Below are 18293 nucleotides of genomic sequence, written 5' to 3'. Positions count from 1 at the left end.
GTATTCTGTAATCACAACCCTTAATATATATGAGTCGGTTCAAGTTAAAAACCATAATTAAAACAAATACTTATTAAGTCGCAAAATAATATTTCAGATAGAAATATTTTGCAACTTACAAAAAAATCATCAAAATCTCTATCAACATCATCAGGGTATCAAAATTATCAAAAACTCTAGAATCATCATCAGTATGTACTGCAGAAGACGGGGTTGCAACGAAATCAATTGTATTTTAATGTACGATAAAACTAAAATTTAATTATGAGACAAATATAGATTCATTCAATAATCTAACAAATTTTGATGTATTGATTGATTTCGCTATATTGTCACAACTAACAGAAAATATGAATAAAAATTAATTTCAAATAATACACAAATGCACAAGTTCTTAAATCGATAACTTTTAAAAAAATCATAAGGAAAAAAAATCATTATAGATAAGCCCTACTCGATCAAGATATCTAACTACACTTCGAGACAATTTTTAATATTAGGGGGACGGTAAGGCAATATCGTTTCGGCCCATTAAGTATCCGTTAGTCTTACTAACCAAATCATTTTTTCGATTCATTTCTATTCATTTTCGATCTGGCATTGAAAGGTTGTTGCTAACGAGGGTAAATACATTATTGATTAAAAATAAAATCTTGATAAAAATATCAAATGCATCGAAACGACATTACTTTTCGGTCCCCCCAAATGAGTGAGTTCTACTTTGTTAAAATATGCTCGTTACGTTCAATTTTCCAGATTATGATAATGTCTCTGTTTATTTTCTTTTTACTCTGAAACATTAGTTTGCTACTCCAATTGCGTTTTTCCTTTTCATTTATTATGAACTTTAAAAATGGGTTTTAAAAATGCTTATTATTGAACGATTTATATATTTTAAAGCTGTTTTATAAAATTAATGAGAATAGTAGTATACTTATTACGACTGATTAAAAAGTACACAAGGTGTTATTCAATAATCATGATGGTTTTTTGCAGTTTTTTTTTATTTATTTATTTCCAATGAGCTGCACAATCAGTCTCCCCGATGAGCAGACCTATTGCGTTCACCAAAAGTGGTGTCCACTCTTTCAGGACGACCACAATGGGTGAGATACCGTTGGCCATGTTAATTTGGATCTCTAGTTTCTGCTACACTAGATGGCAGCACCGAGACTCTATTTGGATGCTTAAGTGCACTTAGAATTTTTTAATTTTGCCGGAAATGCCAAGAGCCAATAAGGCACTCCAGGGATCTTTTACATGCCGCATAATCATACGGCATGGCCGCTGAGGATTTTCTGCATCCCGAAAATCCGGTGTCTGGGCCGGGGATCGAACCCGCAGACTTGGGCTCAGAAGGCTGACGACAAACCAACTGCGCCACCCAGCCACTGGTTTTTTGGAGTAAAGTTTGTATATACAATGACGGTATTAAATATTCTTTTAATACACTCTGGCTATAAAATATTTTCTTTTAATCTTAACGATTAGAATTAGTTCAAATTTCAACTTATTGCTAACATGTTTTAAAAAACTGTCTGGTCTAGGTCCCGTCACACACCACAACGGAACAAGCTCGCTGTAATATTTGAGAAATTAATTTAATTAGAAAAAAAATATTAAAAAAATCACAATTTTATGATCACGAATCCAAGTTAACGACTTTTATAAAAGAAATGTGAATTTAATGACAAATAATAAGTAAATAAATCCCCCATCATTTTCCTATTCACGAAATAATTTTAAGCCAAAAAAATAAATAAATAAATAAATAAATTTGAAATTTAGAGACCGTTCCTTTTATTTTTATAAAATCCCAGCAAGCACAAATTCATTGGCCCCGCATCACAAAATTGCTGGATGTCAGCAGCTAAAACGGTGGGTCAGTGCACGCTCTCATCAGTCAAAATATGGGTAATAGGAATATACATCGTGTTATAGTCGATTTTTTTAATTTAATTATGAAATGCAGTTTGTAATAATAAGAAGACCTCTAAAAATGTTCAATAAGCACCACTCTTATTCTTATTTTATTTTATTTCATTTTATTTTATAATCGGTGTTAAATCGCCGACATAATTCTCAGTTAGCAACTGTCAAGGCAAATTTTAACTCAACCCAAAAGACAAGAGAACTTTTGGATCAAGCATTATGATGCGGAAGACTTTTTGTTGGAACTAACCCGCATTTGTGTTACATGGAGAGGAAAACTACCAAACTACCAAGGATTGATCCGATGGCTAGAGATTTTAACCCATGATATATCTACCACTGAGGATATTTTACGCCACCGCTATAGTCGATGCGAGTCAGAAGCAAAATTCCAACCAACCAGCCACTGCAGGGATTCGAACATTGAGAGGCGAACGCTATACCACAGGAGCCTACAGCTATGCTGTGTGTTTTTTAAGAGGAAGTGAAAATTACTTTGAATACGTTATTTTCTCATTAGTTTTAAATATATAAGAAGTGAGAAATAAATTAATTAATTTTAAAAAGACGCTGGTTTTTTTTTCTGGTGGTGTTTTGTAACTGAATCACGAATTTTCTCTCTATATTAAAATATTCTAACCGCCACTATTTAGGGTCTTCAACTTTACTTTACATTATATTTTAATACAGATAAAATATTAGAATTCTAAACTTATATCTAGAATATATTATTTTGCAACTATTAGAAACTTACCCCATAATTTCACAGTCAAAAATCTAAGAAGGGGCATATTTATTCAGAGAAAATGCGTTTTTGTATCTGATTCAGTACCCTAATTAGCAGTTACCTATAATAAATTAGCATATTTTAGGTTACTCCTTTAAACTATTGTGATCGGCACCTAGTCGGTAAAAATCCGATTATTAGATTTTGAACATTGTACCTTATATACACTTATTTTCATTATATGTGCATTTCTTCAAGAGTGATTTTACATAAATACATAAATTTTCTTTATGTTTATAGACTAAACAGCACTCTTCGTTTATACAAAGTTTAATAGACTTACAGCATGCACATAAATTTTCTACGCGTCTACATCATTTTATGAGGCCTTTTCCCAATTCTCTTTGACGCAATAACATTCCACAGCAGAACTTTGAAGCGAAGGATTGCGTTGCATGATTCAACGGAAAAGTCCTTACTCCTACACTACCTATCCTAAGAATCAATGAAAGAGTGTATTAAACGTTAATCATTTTGGAACTTCCTAAGAATATTGTGCTAAAATGATCTTTCATCACCTTTTGGTGTTAGTAGAGCCGGTATTAAAGCTGATTACAGAAGCCGGTCTTTTAAGTATTGCTGTGATGTTATGGAGATGGCATTTATAGGCTGTTTTAACTTTCTCGGCTAACTCTAGCGTAGTTTCAATCAAATGACAATTTTGCCGAAAAACTTGTGATTAAAATTAGCCGTCAAATCCGAGTTTCTGTTATTTTTATTATTGATTTGTTGAGTAGGAAAAGTGGAGGAATCCTAAGTGCAGCCACCTACGCGTGGTGGGCCCTTAATCACTCGGTTAGCATCACTGGCCAAGTAAACAAAAAGCGAGGCATCTGTATCGAATTTGCAATTCGTTGCGAATTTGTGATTTGCGATTCGTACAGCTTTACCATCAAGATAAAGTTGATTTGTTTCGAAAAAATTATATCTGTAATGTAGAACGAGGCTCCCTAGTACACATTCTATATTCGTTAATTAAAAATTAAGGTTTCGTACAATAATGCAAGGAGGAACTGAGGAGCACTGAGGAACAATAATATTTTTTTCTATTTCATGAGATTTTGTTAATGGATCTTGGATATTTACTGGTTTTAAATTTGCAATCGATGTCTCTCTTCAAGCAACAGTTTTTTTAATTGACATGTTCAGCCTATGTTTATCGAAATGTGCAAGTTTAAAAACATTATGTATAACAGGGGGTCGCACAAATATTGCTACGATCTCTTAGGGAAGTTAAGGTGGATCATCAGGATTAAAATTTTAATAAATTGCGCAGAAAATCAAACCTGGAATTGTCGTCATATGCCGCTTGGGGAGCTTTCCCAATTATGACCTGATTCTTCATGTGTTTCTTAATAGGGAAGGTTCCTAGACGCGCAGAACGATATTTCTGGGCAATGTTTCTTAAAAACGTGTCCTAACTCCCCTAAAAGCTTGCCACAAATTGTATGCTACCCAAGTTAAGTACAATGCTTTAAATGTTGTAGATTTCAACGAAAGATTGACTAAGAAATGTTATTTTTAAAAACAAATCTGTAGCTTTAGGAACAAAACCAATTTCAGATTTTAAATTCACACTATCAAGTATTTGTATAGATGCAAAAAAAAAAAAATGTTCCCCAGTAATATCTATAGCGTGATCTCAATATAAATCAAAAGCATTATCGCAAACCAAGCATAATGTTGCTTTTAAAGCAACCAGACGTCTAACAGTGTTTCGTATTTATACCTTTTCAGAATTATTTCCCGATACATCCTGTAAAAACAAAATGTTTTGATTGAAACACACTACACTACCTTAAAATAATTAATATTTATTTATTTTTTAAATTCTTAATCAATTTTTAAATTAAAATACCGTGTTTAATGCAAAAAGTTATTTTTATTTTCCAAGAAATTTTAATAAATATGTCAAATTTAAAATGAATTTTCAAAAGTCAAATAGCATAAGCAGCAAGAAAATAATTTAAAATAGCAAGTTTAATTCGATCAGTATCTATGAGATTAAACTTTTTATTATAAAGAAGAAAAAAAACGTAATTTAGCAAATATTTTTTATTATTCTTGACATTTTTCTCATTTTAATATCTTTGAAAAATGTATTTTACATATTTATTTCTTTGAGGTGTTTTTCTTACATTCCCCGGAGAATGAGTATTACAAACTGAAAGTTAAAGAAAATATTTTCAAGACATTAATTAAAATTGCCATTTAATTCATTTTTATAAGAAACGTTCGATTCGATTTGATTTTCAAAAATTAAATTAACATACTTAAAACTTATTAGAAGCATGTTTTTAATTTCCTATCTGGCTATTTTAAAATTATAAAAAGTGAATAAAATGAACAAGGCTTTATGTAAAAAATTCATAAGAAATGTGAAAATAATAAAATGAAGTTTCTATTGAAATATGTATAGGAGTATTGAAATATGTTATAATTTGAACCCAATATTCTTGAAGGCACGGAGAAAACAAAATTAAGTAAAATTGCCTTACTGTATGGTAAAATATTTCTGTTAAAAGAAAATTTAAAAAAAACAACATAAGTTTGCTAATAAAAACTTATATATACGATATTTAAACAATTCATTTGGTAATTTTTCATTCATATGGTAATGGTTTATTGGAAATTCTGGTTTCAAAATTATAGTTTTCATTACCACACATTTAGTTAAAAAAAACTGGAAAGTAAAATTAACCGAATAAGTGAATTATACGCCATACTCAAAGTATCATGATGAAATTACCAAATTTTACCACATTGACCAAATTTTATCATATATTATAAAACTATTTTGTTGATAATTTTATCAAAATCATAACCAATGTGGTAAATTTTGCAGAGCTTTTTATGATGCCTGAAACACGGTAAATTTTATTAACATATTCTGGTATTTCTGACCTGTGATATTTCATCTTGCACTACGTCAGCCTTAGTTTAAAGTACTCTTTGATAATCTTATTAAATCCTAATAATTTTATTATCTTTGATAATCTTATTAATATCCTAAATTACGAGCTTTAAGTGCTCCAAATGATCCCTTTAGGACAAATTTAAGATAATATTTTTACTACAAAAAGTATTTTTGTAACTTTCTTTTCTTTTCTTCCAGACGTGGACACTTGCCTAGGTTTGCAAAACCCTTAACCGTTTAGTCCACGTCTGGCTACGAGTCCAGCTTTCATAATACATTATACAGGTAAACAATTACATAATACATAATTGCATAACAATTACAAGATACAATTGCATAATACATAATACAAAGATAATTTTATTTTAGTATTTTTGTAACTGTGTGACCAAAACTTAATTCTCAATCTGTCACTTACTTCATTTTATTTATTTTTTTCATTTCAATTTTATGCACAGCTTTAAACAGCCAACCCATTCTCGGGTTTACGATTACACTTCATGAGATTTATGAGCATGAGATTTATAAACAGATCTTAAATACTTTCTCATCGCAGATTTCAAATCTGCCATCAATATATCTCCCAAGTAAAGATTTAGGGAATTGTCATATTAGAGCAATTTTCTAATATGACAATTTCAGTGTATTTTTTACCGAAATATACAAGTTAAAACAGTTATAAATAATATAGGGTTGCATAAATGTTGCGGCTAACTTCTAGTGGTGTTAGTGCACATCACCAGAATTAAAATTGCCTAGGAATCCATGCATGGATATACCATTATGAGTCACTAATGATGCTTCCCTATAATAAACTGTTTTTTTTCGTGGGTTTCTGAGCAGTTCATAACAGGGAAGCACCCTTGAAGTTCGTAGTCACTCCCCTAGAAGTTTGTCGTATCATTGGCGGTTTCGAACTTGTACATTTCGACAAAAAATAGAATGTTGTTGAGGCATGCCTGTTTAGGCAGAGGGGTTGCGATTGCTCTTCTTTTCCAGTGGCGCCATCTATGGCCAAGAAATCGACTTCTGCTACACCATACGTCACACCCGTTTATAGGGCGGACCCATTCTTACATCCATTCATTCATCCTCAGTTCATAATTTTGACCTGAATCAGAGAACGATCGATCTCCAATCCAGTACCCCCAGAGGTATTGATTTGTTATGGGAGGACTTTTGCGACTCGACAGATTTAACGTACATCAGTCACTTTACTACACCGGGGAGTCTTCGGCAGGCGGGGTTCAAACCCACGAACTCTCGGACATGGGTCCAGCGCCATACCGACCAGGCTATCCCGGCCCAAAGGAATAGAATAATAATGACATTTTAAAAAAACTGCATTCTTAAGAGCAAATCAAATTTCTGATTAGAAACTCCCACAAGATAAAGTGTTTGTATAAATGCAGCAAAAAAATATTTTCTCGGTGTTATCAATGTTCAATTTCGTAGGTTTTGGAAAACTCCTGGATGAAACATTGAAACAAACTAGCCTTTTTTTGCAGAATGTTTGACGAACTAACTCGTATTTATGTTACGTAGAAGGGAAAAACACGAAAATCGTCCATTCACGGTTACCAAAGGCAAGGGGATTCTAATCCGTGATCCACCTAACACTGAGGATATTTAACGTCAGCTATGAGGTTATCGCGAGCTAGGAGTAAAATTCTCTTACTTTCTGCGAAAACAGAATAATCAATTACGAAATATGTGCATTTAAAATTACTTTCATACATGGAGAATGCTTTGTAAATAAAAGCTATGTCCTAATCATTCACGTAACTAAAATTTAAATCTGAACGTATAACTAATTTTTTGTTAATTAAAAAAGCTCTTCTCTTTTAATAATCAAAAAATTGGTCATAAGTTCTGATTTAAATAGCATAATTCAGATTCAGATAGTTCATATTTAAATAGTATAGATTTAAATAATATAGTCTAAACAAATTATCCTCACAACAGATTTAAAATACACAAAGTTTTTTACAGTTATTTTTCGTGTATTTTTAATAAAAACAATACCTAACAATGATAAAAACAATACAATTAGTCTAGGCATTGAATTTAATTATATTTCTGCCACATTTCATGAAAATCGAAACTCTTTTTAATCCTGGCTACTTTTCCACTCATGGTTTTGAAAAAAAGAAACAGTTTTTATTTTTAAATCCTCTCTTTTTTTCCTTATGAATATTAACTCTTTTGGGAAATAAGCAGTCACCTTTAAGCCGTAAGTCATTTCTTGCTTTTAACAATAACTATGTTTGAATAATCATTTTGAGATTTAAAGCTGGATTATATTGTTTTTTTTTAATAGCGGTAATTGTTTTGGAATTTTATAGCTCTTTCTTTTAAAAACGCTTATTTCACGTTTTAACTTTGTATATAGACCGTTGAAACTTCCTTTGTTCCAATATTTCATCATCAGAAGTAGGTACCATACAGCTATTATATTTATAGCCCAAATAAATACATTTAGTGATATGCGTAGCAGTTGTGTACCTTTCTTTGATTTCTTTATACTATTTTCCGAGTTTTTATTCCAGCACAAAGATTACCAACCTATCTTTATAAAGAAAGTTTGATGTTCAGAGGCCATCTAAATAATAATGGTTATCAAAACTTAAGGAAAAAGAAGAAATTGACATTTAAATAAAATCTATGAGTTGTATAGTTGCACGTTCAATGCGATTTAATTTAAACATTTTGTTGAATAGGTATTTGAAGGATTTGAAAAAAGGTAATTTCTGCACTAAGTAAGCATCGCATGAATGTATAACTAGATATACAAAGAAAGTATAATAGCAACCACAAACAATTATTCAATTGATGCCAAAAAGGCAAATGTCCACAAAATGTCATTGAAATATTCAAAGCTGCGGGGCATTTTCATAGCAACAGGATGTTGTTGGGCTCATCATCCAACTGTCTGACGAAGTCAGACAAGATCCATTAGCCCGTTATCTCTCAGAAAACAGAGAACCAGAAGCAGAGAAACCTATAAGCCTTCCCTTGAAAGACCCAAATAGTCCAGGAGGTGTTCTGCAGAGGCCTGCTGAGCATGGCTGCTAATCATGAGAGGCCTGCATGACATTTAGAGCAGACTGTAAAGATCTTCCTGCCCTCGAAGAACCAGAGACTTTTTGTGTGTCCACTTGCTAATCTTGAAAATGCTATTTATGAGCAACAAAATGCAAAACTGTCGAGGCATATTCTTCCCCTTCTCTTTTACTGCAGGGATGAGTGTTTTCTTGTTTGTGTCAGGAAATATTTAAGCAGAAATGGGATGTTTTGGGTAAGCGAAAAATCTCTCTAAGGATATATATTAGTTTTCAATGAGATTCACGTGAGAAGAACGTGCTGGCAAGTCTACGCCATAGATATCTTCTCCATCAAGATAAAATTGAACAGCCAATGTGAGACAATGTAATCCTATTTCTAATTAAAATCGTTGTTGTTGCAATCTGCCTAAATATTTCCTTTGCAACTTTCTAGCTACGAGCACGCCAGCTTCACGGGGAAAAATTAAAGGAATGACGTTGTTGTTTGATTTGTAGAGTTCCCTAGATCAGACCGGCGGATCGGAATCCCGAACTTGCAACCTCTCATCCTGATACTCTTTCTGCTGTCAGAAATTAACTGCAACTGACTGCAGGATACTGATGTCGTAATTATTCATCGCACATTTTCTCCAGTATATATATGCATCTGTTAAACCACAAAACCACTACTATTCTGTTATACACTATTTTGAATTTTAATTTGTTTTTAAGTTAGTCACGCAGTTTTTGTGACTCTATAATTTTTCAGGAAAATAAAAGTGTTTAATTTTATCTTGTGATTGTTTTAATGCTGTCTTTGGTTCCGTAAAAATGTAGGAACGCTATTTCTCGTTCCCACATAATGGTGACCCGGTGAATTACTACGGTTGACCGAAGAAAGATAACATATAGAATACAGTGGTTTCCAGGCATCGGATAATTCTATCTACTAAAGTGGTGTGTTAAAACAACTTACATGGATATTTCAAATTTTAAAGTAAGCGAGATTTTGGTTTTCTTTCTTGACCGATTGTGATGACTTATGTGAAGTTTGAAGTTTGTCATTCTCCTGTTTGCCTCTTTTGATTAAGTAAAGTATTTTAACTTAAGTAAATGTAGGGCTAATCTGGTAATTTAATAGTTGATAAATTCTTACGTGTGTCTTGCATAATTGACATAAAGATTATCTTTCTTTCTCTTTTCAATAATTTAATGCATTGTAATTGTAGACATTTATGATGTCTGTTGAGGACAAGGACTCTAAAAATTTAGAACTTTCTCGTGTTGCTTTTAAAGCACCTATTTTTTGGGAATCAGAGCCAGAGCTTTGGTTCCACCAGTTGGAATCACAATTTGTGATAGCAGGAATAACAACCGATGAAACTAAATACCATTGTGTAGTTTCCGCTTTGGACAGTAAGGCTTTATCTTCTATAAGAGATATAATTCGTAACCCTCCCAAATCTAATGCATATGAGAGTTTAAAATCTAAAATAATCGAAACCTTTTCGCAATCAGAATCGGCTCAGTTAAAATTGCTGCTACAGGATTTGCAGTTGGGTGATAAACGACCGTCACAGCTTCTGTTAGAGATGCAAAATCTCTCTTGCCAAAAGCTTAACAACGATTGCCAGTTCATGTGCAGCAAATTTTGTCCGTGTGTAAAGATCCACTTAATGAACTAGCTTTAATTGCTGATAAGATATGCGAAATATCTTTTTTCCAATCGGTATCTGAAGTTAAAAATTCTCAGGATAATTTAACTCTTCAATCCTTGCGTGAAGAAATTTCGATTCTTAGCGCTAACGTTGAGAGATTATCTAGATCCTCTAGACAACGTAATCGTGATAGAAGTCGCAATCGTCGATACAGACATTCAAATTCACGTAGTCGTACTCCTGACAATCTACGTACCGGTAAATTATGTTGGTATCATAATCGTTTTGGTAATAAAGCACACAAGTGCATACAACCATGCCAATTTTCGGAAAACTAAACGGCTCGTCTGATGTAGCGACGGCAGATGTTAGCCAGTCTCACAGTTGCCTTTTTGTTTATGACAAAATATCTGGTTTCAGATTTCTCGTAGACAGCCGCGCTGCAGTTAGCTGTTTTCCTAAAAATTTAACAAAAAATAACAAAATTCAGGAATTAAATTTGTATGCTGCAAACGGTTCTAAAATTTCAACTTACGGCAGTAAGCGTTTAGAACTAGATCTTGGCTTGCGTAGAAGGTTTGACTTCAATTTTATCATTGCTGATGTGTCAAGCCCTATTATTGGTGCAGATTTTTTGGAACGTTTCGGACTGTTGGTCGATGTTAAAAATCGTCGATTGCTTGACAGTTTGACAACAGTTTTTTCTAAGGGCATTTCATGTCCTGGACCATCATTTGGATTAACTTTGGTCTCATCAGAGAACCGTTATCATGATTTGTTGATCAAATATCCGAATATTTTAAGTTTCAATCAAAATGCACCGCGCCAAGACTACGGTGTGACACATTGCATTGAAACATTTGGACCCCCGGTTTTTTCTAAAGCAAGACGTCTATCGCCTGAGAAATTAAAAATTGTTCGTAAAGAATTCGCCGATTTAATAAAGCAAGGTATTGTTCGTCCATCTAAAAGCCCGTGGGCAAGCCCGATACATTTAGTTCCAAAGAAAAACGGAGAATTTCGAATATGTGGTGATTTTCGTCGTTTAAATGCCAAAACTATTCCTGATAGATATCCGATACCTCATATTCAGGATTTTTCGCATAATTTAAATGGAAAAACTGCATTTTCTAAATTAGATTTAGTAAAAGCATATAACCAAATAAGAGTTGAAACTTCCGATATACCTAAAACAGCTGTTATCACACCAATTGGACTTTTTGAATATATATTTATGCCTTTCGGTCTAAGAAATGCCGCACAAACATTTCAACGTTTTATTGATAATGTTTTAAGAGACATAGATTGTTGCATAGCATATTTGGATGATATTTTCATTTTCTCTGAAACCGAAGAAAAGCATAAATCGGATTTAGACAAAGTTCTTAAACGTTTAAACGATTTCAATTTAATAATTAACTTAGAAAAATGCGTTTTTGGTGTTAATGAAGTTAATTTTTTGGGATATTTAGTTTCAAAGGATGGTATTCAGCCTATACCTGAAAAAGTAAAAGCTTTAAGAGACTTTCCTTTACCTAAATTTGTAGAACAATTACGCAGATTTTTAGCTATGGTAAATTTCTATCACAGATTTTTTAAAAATGCAGCTAAAATCCAATCTTGTTTACAGGATTTAACTAAAGGTAAAGCTAAAAAAGATAAAACACCTCTAGTTTGGACTGATAGGGAAATTTCTGCTTTTGAGGCAGTTAAAGATGCGATTGTAAATGCCGTCCCTTATGAAAAAATCGAGGTATAAATGAGGTATAAACGAGGTATATTTTAAAGGTATAAAGGAGGTTGTTATTTAAATACGTCGTAAGGGTTGAAAAGGGTGCAAATGAATACCTCAAAATCAACCTCAAATATACCTTAAATATACCTCCAGAGGTATATATGTTTCAGCCTGAAGTATATTTTTTTACACTTGTGGAAGTATTTATTCAACAGCCTAAGGTGTGTCATTTTACACTTCAGGTTATTATAAATCAACCTCAGGTGTATTTTGTTCGACTTCAGGTAATTATTTTTCAACCTCAGGTATGTAATTTTATGCTTGTAGAGGTAGATATTTTTCAACCTATGGTGTGTCATTTTACACTTCAGCTTATTATAAATCTACCTCAGGTGTATTTTGTTCGACATCAGGTAATTGTTTTTCAAGCTCAGGTATATAATTTTATGCTTGTAGAGGTATATATTTATCAACCTGTGGTGTGTCGTTTTACACTTCTGGTTGTTATAAATCAACCTCAAGTGTATTTTGTTCTACCTCAGGTAATTATTCTTCATCCTCAGGTATATAATTTTATGCTTGTAGAGGTATATATTTTTCAATCTAAGGTGGGCCATTTTACACTTCTGGTTGTTATAAATCAACCTGAAGTGTATTTTCAACAATTGGAAAGGTTATTTTTAATTAGCGCCATGTGTTCCATGTTCTACCTTAAGTTATTGTTTCGTAACCTCAAGTATATATTTTTGTATTTTTAGAAGTATCAATTTATCAACCAAAGATGTTTTTTTTAGCACTTACGAAGGTGAGGTGTTATACGGACCACCTAGTTTATTAATTTTTAGACTCACTATATAAAAAATATAATATATATATAAAGATATTATATATATTATATGAAGAATAATGGACATTACGTTTTTTTCACTAGTAGAGATCATTTATCAACCTGAAATTTTTAATATTAAACCTTCGGCAGTAATTGCTTCTTTTGTTAAGCTATAAAAGAAAGTTTGAAATGCATAATTCTTCTATAATTTTAATAGATTGATTTTAAATCATCTTAAAATAACACTTATCCAAATTCTACAGTAAGTAAAAATTATTTATGGGAACTCAAACTCGTATTTTTAGAATATAGTTGTCTAAGGTGCTTGAATTTTTAAAGCTATAAAACTACAAATTTAAATAATTAGTCAGCTGAAATTCAAAGTACTTTTATTTAAAACTAAAATTTCACTTTTTTTACAAACCAACAAAATTATTTTAAATACTGTTTCCGTCTACATGTTGAAACTTGTAATTATTGGAACCTAAAAGGAAAAAAATATAAATTAGTAAGAAAGTCATATTTACAATAATAGTGGCAGGTCTTAAAATATTAGAAAGTATTTTTTTTATCATTTAAATTAACTGGATGAAATTAATTTTCCTTTTCAGATAAATATCTTCTGCCATTTCTATTCAATCCTCGTAGCTAAAAAGCATGACATGTATCACAGCCACAAAATAAAATACACTGAAGACAGTATTACCATTAACATTATTTACAGAAATTCAAATATACAAGGTGTTTATAAAGTCTCGGACCCATTTTGATGTTTCATGACCCTTGTTAATGAACTTTCACGTGTGCCCCCTTCGTCGCACGGAGAATATTAAGTCGATAGTCAATTTCACGCCAGGTAGCGGCAAGCATGTCGGCATCCACAGAGGCACAGGTTGTAATTCTGGCTTTTAGGCCATCAATGTTCGACACGATCCTCCTGTAAACATTGTCCTTTATAAATCCCCAAAGAAAAATGTCCAGCGGCGTTATATCAGGTGATCTGGGTGGCCAAGGAATTGGACCTCCTCGCCCAATCCATCTTCCTGTAAAATGGTCATTCAAAGAACTAGGAACGATGATACCCCAATGAGGTGGTGCACCATCTTGTTGCAAAAAGACATGTGGCTGAAGCTCTTCTAGTTGTGGAAATACGAAGTTTTCCAACATGTCTAAGTATACGACTGATGAGATTGTCTTTTCTGTAAAAAAGAAAGCTACCTCTCGTGAAACTGACTATCGACTTGATATTCTCCGTGCGACGAAGGGGGCACACGTGAAAGTTCATTAACAAGGGTCATGAAACTTTTTGAGTCTATCTAATCATTAATGTTATTTATTTTAATCTATCTTTATTATTTTATGAGTTATTAAACATCAAAATGGGTCCGGGACTTTATAAACACCCTGTATAATTCCAATCTTATTATGCAATTTTAACACTTTTTATTTTTCTATATATCTGTAACATTATGGTACTTGTAAGTTTAATTGATTAGATTTCCTTCCCTTTCTTTTTTAAAAATCTTTAAACTCAATAAACCTAGTCTATATTTTTCAACTTTTTGTCAGACTTCATGAAACTAGCAGCTTTTTTTTAAATTTTTGACGCTGATTCTGAAAAGGACTTATGTTATTGTTAATCACATCAGAGTTTCTTAAAAAATAGTTATTTTAATAATTTTTAATCAATGTAATCAAGAATCTACAATCGTTTAATAAATTAAAATTTTAAAGTTATGTACCAATTTTTATTCTTTTTTTACACTCAATCGAATAGAACAAATTACAAGCTGATAAGGAGCATTTATTTTAAAGTTGTGAGTAATTTTATGTGAGGAAAATGTCTAAGAGAGAATGATTTGAAATAATACTTTTAAAATAAGTTGAGTATAATATCTCCTATATAACTTATAATACTGAGCAGAATAAAACTAATAGTTAGTTGTTACAAACACTTGTTTAAATATAAATACACATCCCATAGGATGAAACTCAAAATAATGCATATTGCTTTCAGCAATAAATGTTTCTATTTGCAATTGATTTTATTCAATTCAGGATTAAAATTGCATACTATACTGACTTATTTCTAAAATATTTAAGACTTCCGAAATTCGCACATTTTTGAAAGTGCTTGTATAACAGCTGTAAGTATAAACAGCTGCATGAAAAAGCTCATAACCTTGAAACAAATTGTCATATAAACTTGAAATCGGATTTAATTTAACTCTGTCCAATATTCTAATAAGTAATAACAATCTGCTTAGTAAATAATTAACGTACGTAAAATGCGAGAAAATAACATGTAGTGAAAATAGCAGTTTTGTGATCAAACATGAAGAAGTGAGCTAGTACAGTTACTAGTTTTCAATTATCAATTATCTAGCAAACTATTGTTATCAACAATTACATAAATTCTGTAGTTTATTAGGAGAGATTACGTTTTCTTTTAGGTATAAATTCAGTACTATATCCTAGGGGAAGGCTGTGCAGTAGCTTGCTTGTCTCTTGTTCTGCGCCGCCGCGCATGTGCTATTTACAGCCTAGGCCATCTCAGTAATATCAGGGAACTGTGGATAAGCTCTGTAAATATATATATATATATATATATATATATATATAGTGAACATTTTTCTCAATTAATCAGCGTGCATACTGCTACGTTAAAACATATACATTTAAGCAAAATAAAAAGAATAGTTCTATTTGACTGAATTACAAACAATAAAATATACTGTGCATAACCTGCTGTAACGATTCACCAGTAATGTTACCCAAAACAGTGACGAGAAATATTTCGGTTATTCTCTCTTATTGCTAAGCCTACAACGATAGCCTCTAAGAATATCCTCCAACTTAAATTATTTAAGATCAGGACACATCGTTAAAACAAAAATAATAAAATTTAAGTTTCAAAATTGAAGCATATTTGATTAAAAGTGATAAAACTAAATTAATAAATGTCAAGCACACTTACCGAATTTCGAATAGACTTTCGATTGTCAACACACACGCCATTTGCCGGCTCGCATGGAACTCTGGGAAGTGAGTTAGTTAATATGAAGTGTACTTTAAGCAACCTTAAAACAAGCTTAGGTATAAATAAAATGACTTCAACACCTCAATAAATACCTCACTCTCTTTAGTTGAAATAAGGTTGATTTTTTTTATACCTCATAAATACCTCTTTTGTTACAAGTGTAAGAGAAACAACCTCGTATACCTTAAAAATCATCTTATCAGTCTGGATGATTTGAAGTGAATTTAAAACAACCTCAAAATAAGCTTAGGTATAAATAAAATGACTTCATATACCTCAATAAATACCTTTTTATCGTTAGTTGAAATAAGGTAAAAATTTTTATACCTCAAAAATACCTCTTTTGTTACAAGTGTAAGAAAATAGACCTGGTATACCTTAAAAATCTCCTTATCAGTCTGGTTGATTTGAAGTGAATTTTAAACAACCTCAAAACAAGCTGAAATATATATAAATCAATCTCGTACACCTTAATTACAACCTTTACGAGGTATAATTTTTATTGCTGTTTTCTCTGCAACCTTAAATATACCTCAAATATACCTCAAAACAACCTTAATACCTCAAATATACCTCAAAACAACCTTAATACCTCAAAAATACCTCAAATCAACCTTAAATATACCTTAAATTTTCATAAGGGGTATTGCTAGCACATCCCTTACCAAATGCAAATTTATCTCTTGCTGTAGATTCTTCAGATTTTGCTATTGGTGCAGTTTTGCGACAAAAAGTAAACAATGAATTACAGCCTTTGAGTTTTTATTCTCGCAAACTTAATGCTGCAGAGCAAAAATACAGCACTTATGATAGGGAATTGCTTGCAATTTATTCAGCAATCAAAAATTTTCGGCACATGCTTGAAGGTCGAAATTTTCTAGTGTACACTGATCACAAACCTCTCATTTACGCATTTCAACAAAAAGTGAGAAATGTTCTCCAAGACAAATGCGACATTTAGAGTTTATTAGTCAGTACACTACAGATTTAAGACATATTCCCGGTAGTGAAAATATAGTTGCTGACACTTTTTCGAGAATTTCTTCCTTTTGTTTTAATAATTCAAGTGACATAAATTTTGAAGAGATTGCGGAGGCACAGGTTAATGACACGGAGCTTCACTCTTTACTTGAGTCTAATTCCGGTCTCGAACTTAAACCTATGAATCTCCCAAATTCAAAAACGATCTTTTGTGATGTTTCTACTGGTGATATAAGACCATACATTCCTAAAGACTTTCGTTGGAGTATTCAGACTTTTCATGGTTTATCTCATCCCGGAGGAAGAGTAACTTTAGACCTCATCAAGAAGAGATTCGTATGGAAATCCATGACCAAAGACATAAAGCTTTGGTGCAAGACTTGCCTCTCATGCCAAAAATCTAAAGTAGGACGCCACACGAAATCCCCTCTAGGAGAATATGGACTTCCTAGTGCCAGATTTTCGCATGTTCATATAGACATCGTGGGTCCGCTACCACCGTCAAGAGATTACAGGTACCTACTTACATGTATTGACCGTTTTTCTAGGTGGCCTGAGGCATTTCCAATGCAGAATCAGACAGCTGACACAGTTGCAGAAACGTTCTTTGCTGGTTGGATAGCCAGATTTTGCGTTCCAGAGACTGTCACAACTGATCAAGGCCGTCAGTTTGAATCTGAACTTTTTTCTTCCTTGACTAAGTTTTTGGGAACACAGAAAACCAGGACGGTAGCTTATAATCCAAAGTGTAGTGGAGCTATAGAAAGGTTCCATAGAAGCCTGAAAAATGCAATTAAAGGCCACCTAACTGAGCGCTGGATGGAAGTTTTACCAACAGTTTTGTTGGGCATTCGCTCAAGTTTAAAGGAAGATATTGATTGTACACCAGTTGAAATGGTGTATGGTTGTTCGATACGCCTTCCAGGTGAATTTTTTCGCAACTCTTTTTCTAAACCTGTAACATCTCATTCTGATTTTTTACAGAAACGTCGTGAAAAAATGAGAGACTTGCGCCCTGTTCCTCTGAATACTCGTGGTGCCACACGTCCAATCTTCATCAGTAAAGATCTGCAGTCTTGTAGCCACGTTTTTTTTCAGGATAGACAGTGTCCGACGTCCCTTGGAACAGCCCTATAAAGGCCCATTTAAAGTAATTTCACGAACTAACAAATTTTTTGTTTTAGATCTTGAAGGACAGAAATCTAGTGTTTCAATCGACAGATTAAAGCCTGCCTATTTTCTATGTGATGAAGTTGCAGACTCCACCAATCAGTCTCCGATGGTAAAGCCAGAAGTAACTACTAGGTCTGGAAGGAAAGTTCGATTTGTCCTGCCATTCCAAGCCTAAACGTCTTACAGACTGGAAGGGG

At 32.6% G+C, this 18293-nt stretch overlaps 1 protein-coding gene across 1 annotated transcript in view; it reads right to left on the bottom strand.

Annotated features, from left to right (window-relative positions):
- Positions 1–18293, bottom strand: part of LOC107447114 (uncharacterized) — a 242778-nt gene that overhangs the window by 40234 nt on the left and 184251 nt on the right. The window lies entirely within an intron of this gene.

This window comes from Parasteatoda tepidariorum, chromosome 3 (genome assembly GCF_982258835.1).
Source record: "Parasteatoda tepidariorum strain Cologne lab strain chromosome 3, Ptep-v5.0, whole genome shotgun sequence".
Lineage (NCBI taxonomy): Eukaryota > Metazoa > Arthropoda > Arachnida > Araneae > Theridiidae > Parasteatoda > Parasteatoda tepidariorum.
Note: the sequence above shows the minus strand (reverse complement) of the source record. Positions and strands in the feature narration are given on the sequence as shown.